The 4,876-nt window shown below is 37.7% G+C and overlaps 1 protein-coding gene across 1 annotated transcript in view; it reads right to left on the bottom strand.

The window, feature by feature from the left end:
• Window positions 1-1,338, bottom strand: part of amacr (alpha-methylacyl-CoA racemase) — a 9,046-nt gene extending 7,708 nt beyond the window's left edge. The window contains exon 1 of the mRNA XM_034895704.1: window positions 1,023-1,338. The gene's annotated coding sequence lies outside the window, so the exon portion shown is untranslated. The remainder of the gene's footprint in view (window positions 1-1,022) is intronic.
• Between the last annotated feature and the right edge of the window lie 3,538 nt (window positions 1,339-4,876).

Raw genomic sequence — 4,876 nt, 5'->3', positions numbered from 1 at the left:
ATATCAGATTCTGTGATGTTATTAGGAATTTTACAACAAATTGCTATTACTAATCAAGTAGTGTGTACTGTAGTCAAGTTTTCCATGGCAACTTTTATTTATTTTTATTTTTTACAAATATTATTACTAATTAATCTTCAACAGTGATGCCAGAAATTACACTTTTACATTTGTTGTTTTTTTGTTTTTTAATTTTCCTATATTGTGTTAGTATACTACTCTAATGTTACAAAGCTCTGAATTGCCCAACAGGTAGGCTACAAACAAGTGTATAGAATTGAACAATGGCAAACAACAACATTTCAGAGGCTGGAACCAGGGAGACTTTGGCATCAATTTGCTTTAAAATGTGTTTGTTAAATTTGCACATAACGTTAAGCCTACTACTTTTAAATGTGTAATGGGGGTAAAGTGAATTTTAATAGAATTTAAAACAGAGACTGGTGGCTCGAACGCAGAACAAGACATTTGAAAATGTCACCTTCGGCTCTGTAAAGTTGTGATGCGCCCCAAATGGTTTGTATTATAGCTGATTAGAACTCATTTTGCAGGGTAAACCAGAGCTCTATTTTTCATTTCCTCCGGGAAGGTTGGACCAGTCTGATCTAATACAGAAACCAAATGGTAACAAAAATCCTTGAGGTACAGCACAATACCTGCGTGCTGTGACAAAGACATTCAGACTTTAGACTCTAAGTCAAAGTACAAATGATCTACTTTTTCAAAGTACAAAGTGACATATTTTTGATATAACTGCAAACAGCCTGCCAACAGTCACTTAACTAGCGTTAGCTACGAAAATAAGAACCAGCAAAGTTTGTACCAAATACTTGCTGTAAAGTACTTTGTGCAAACAGTTTTAACAATCACGGATTAATATCACTAGCTGTCAACCAAAGACAAGCAAACTTGGGGCAAACTTATGTTTGTTGTGGACAAAACACACACACACACACACACATCACGCTAGCGTTAGCTTGACAATCACAATGTAAATTCTAACCTAGCTAAGTTGATCCTACCTTTGCCTGCTGAAGGCTTGTGTGTTGCCACAGCTGTAACGTTACACACGCTGCGGCGCTCTAGATCGATATTAAGTTAGAGGGAAGTTAGCCATTAAAGGTGTTTGAGATCATAAATTACGGTTTGAGATAACGTTACCCGGCGGCGGATCACGTGCTACACAACCAACGGTAACGGTATACCTTAATAAATCATATAGCTATGATACGGTTAATATTGACAAGCAGCAGCTTCAGAATGTCTAGCTAGTTTAGAACGGCTGCAGGTTGAACAGGTCAACCGGCGGACATCCATAGACACTGTTCCCGGCTAACTCCGCCTAGCCGGGTTGGTTTCGGTGTACGCTGGTTTGATACATAAACGAATCCTGTTTACAAGCTGCTTCCGTGTGATGATCGCAAGATTTCTGGGATATGAAGTTCTTCTTTTTTTATCATTCACGAACTATACGAAGAACTGTAACACTTTTAGCAAGAAATCAAAGTGTTAGGGATATAAAGTTATTACGATCTGTATTTGTATTTGTATTTGTATTTGTATTTGTATTTGTATTTGTCTTGACTAGCTCAGTTAATTTCGCTGCCTTGTTAATTTAAGTAAAATCTACCGAAGTCCATTTCAAAGTTCAACTGAAGTGTGCAGGTGGGTATATTCCAAAATTATTGTATTTCCATTGATAAAACTTTCAATAATATAATAATACAGCACATATGAAAATGAAAGTGGACTTAGGGACCATAATTACTATTTTCATTTATATAGTAAAACATAATTCATTTGTTCTATACTCTTGCATACCTTAAAGCACATCAGGGCCCAAGTAGTGTTCTAGCATATACAAACTGTACACATTGTTGTTATGCAGGTGAGTGCAAGGTTAGAGGAGAGGACCCAGACAATCCAGGCAGATCGGAACAGTTCAGTGATTTAAAAAAAGTAAAGATACAAAAGCTTAGTGACATAGATAGCAAGTCTGAACATTATATGCTGAGAATCCACAGGACAGACATTATGGCTGTCATTTACAGTACATTTTCTTAGATTTTTTTGTTTTTTTGTTGCTTGGCTAAAAATGAGTTAATATTAACATTAATACTTATTAGCAGTACATTTTTAGCATTCAGCGCAGTTCTTGTATCTTGAGCGCTGACTCAATCATGATAATTAAATTGGTTTTAGAGTCAAATTACCACAAGGTGTAGCTTAGTACATGGTGTTGAGGCACATGATAGAAAGTTTAAACTGATTGGACAATTTTGATTAAAAAGGAAATTAAGAATGTTAATTTTGCAAAAGTTACAACCAGTAACAATTTTTGATAGTGTCGAAAATGATCTGCCACAGTTGGGCGCACTGAGTTACCATGACACTGTTAGAGTTTCCATGGTAAAAGCAGCTCTTTGGATTTGACAAACTGAATAACAGATAGTTTAGCTGGTGGACTGTATCTCTCTCTCTCTCTCTCTCTCTCTCACACACACACACACACACACACACACACACACACACACACACACACACACACACACATACATGCAGAAAGAGTAAAGAACTGAAGGCTAATAGCTACAGTAGTTTGTTTACCATTCAGGGGTGGATTTTGGATCCATTCTGACAAAAGCTAAAAAAACAGCTCTGACTCAACACATTTTCTCTGCATGTTCAACGACAGAAGCAGAACCAGCACAGACTAACAGGGCAGAGTCCTTGCAATAGTGAAACTTGTTTAGAGTACTGCAAACATTGCAACAAAATAAGAGTGAATGTAACTAAAAATACAGCCTTGTCAACCAAACAGCAGGTCAGTTGCTGGTGGTTAGGTTCAGCTGATTGGATAAGAGGAGGAAGAGATGTGATGCTAAGTGCTGCTGCCCTCTGTTGGCTATGCATACAAAACAAACAACTTTTTTTTACCACAACTTGGAACAACTTTGTCATTATAAATTACTTCACAGATCAATGTAAGAGTGAACAGCAGAGTAGCCTTTCTGTGAAGAGGGCAAATTCCATCTTGTCTGATGGCACCCATCCTCTTTATAAGGAGTTTCAATCCATACACTGGCACCTACTTCATAATTCCCTCAGAGAAGACAAAGAGATACAAACAATCATACAACTCCACAGCCATTTCCCTTCTAAGATCAGAGAAAAGAGGGATGGTTCAGTAGTAATATTTAAGCCTCGTAGGACAATGCTTATGTTGATCTGGGATTATGTTGTTGCCGCTAGTTGTACATCTGTTGATGTATTTTGATCTTGATTATAATGCTATGCTGGTCATACTTCTAGGGGGATGACAGGATAGTTATCATGTATTGTTCTTATTTCTGTTCTGATGACTAGTCATTGTGTTGCTGATCCTATGTTATGTTTTGTGATGCACTTAATGCTGCAAAACCATTCCCCTTCAGGGTAAAAAAAGTGGAAAATTGAAGATTCTGGGTATGACGTTGGAGTCCTCTAGAAAAAAATGAACTCTATAACACCTCCGGGTGTGCAGGCAAACTTCAAAGCTCACTGAGAAATTGAGTAGATTTAGATCGATGGATTGAACTTTAATGAAGTCAACAGTAAAAGAGTAACGTTGGGTATCTTCGGTAGCAATTATCAGGTTGCTTACTTTGAAATTGAGGAAAAATTGAAAAATCCACCTGCCACTGTCACCTTTTACCAGCCACTTTTTTTTTAAGGTGCCATGGCTGTCAATCAATGTCTTCCTCTGGTGCGGGCCCGTGATTGGTCCAGGACTGTAAGCAACTGTGTCTTCTTTGTAGCTGTGCCAAGAGAAATGTCAATCATTCCAAAATCTTGCATGCAAGGCGGAGAGCGTAGTATATATAAGGAGATAATAAGAACAGACTAATTATTGCTAACTAAAATGCTAGCATTACTAACATTAGTAATTAAACCTAAACAGCTAATGTGAATCAAAACTGCCTACAAGCTCGGTAATTCCTCTACTGTGCGACAGTAAGTTGAGTGGTTATGATACAATTGTTAGCCTATTTTTACAAAAACACCTGCTACAGAGCCATAAAAGGAGATACAAGATAATAGAACCTTTTATAAATTGTTGTGTTTCTTTAGAAATAAACAAAGTACAAATAGAGTCTTCAAACACTTCAGATGTAAAGTTATTCGCCAAAATGAATGGCCGTCAATGGAATGCTAACCGCGGGTGATGGCCGGATAGCATCAAATGGCTTCATAGGCGGTACACTTTGTTGAGGCTGGCTTACCCTCTTGGCTAAAGTGCATACTCTGCCCCTTCTTTCCCTTCTTCTTCTTTAGCAGAAACCGCGCCACCTATAGGCCTGGAATATGAAATATTGTGTTGAGTCATTTACAAATGGATCTGTTTGGATGCCATTATTCTTGAACCGATGCCATGGAAGACGAAGGGAAAAAAGATCATTTTGGTATGTGTGAACCTGGCCTAAGTTGCGTTGGATTCATATTCTTCATACTTTCTTTGACATTTTATTCTTCAATACACTTGCCAACTGATTAATTCCCTGCAGACATATCTGTAAACATACCATTGTTTAGTTATGGTCTGGGGCTGCATTTTTAATGGTTTAGACTTGATACCTTTGCTCCAGATAAGATAAATTGTGACTTACAAAGTTAAGACAGAAGCATTGTGGAAACAGTTAGGCGGTTTCCTTTACCTGTTTTATCAAGACAATGTCTCCGTGCAAAAAAGCCATTTCCCGTTTGGCTTGAAGTTTGAAGGCCTAATTAGTCAAGCTCTCAAACAGATGTATTTATTTTTAATACACCGTCTACTGTCTCTTCCGGTTGAGACAATAGTTACTTACCTGCTACTCTGCTAATCTAGGCTAGTTTGCTT

The sequence above is a fragment of the Etheostoma cragini genome, chromosome 16 (genome assembly GCF_013103735.1).
Source record: "Etheostoma cragini isolate CJK2018 chromosome 16, CSU_Ecrag_1.0, whole genome shotgun sequence".
NCBI lineage: Eukaryota > Metazoa > Chordata > Actinopteri > Perciformes > Percidae > Etheostoma > Etheostoma cragini.
This window is presented reverse-complemented; position numbering and strand designations above follow the sequence as displayed.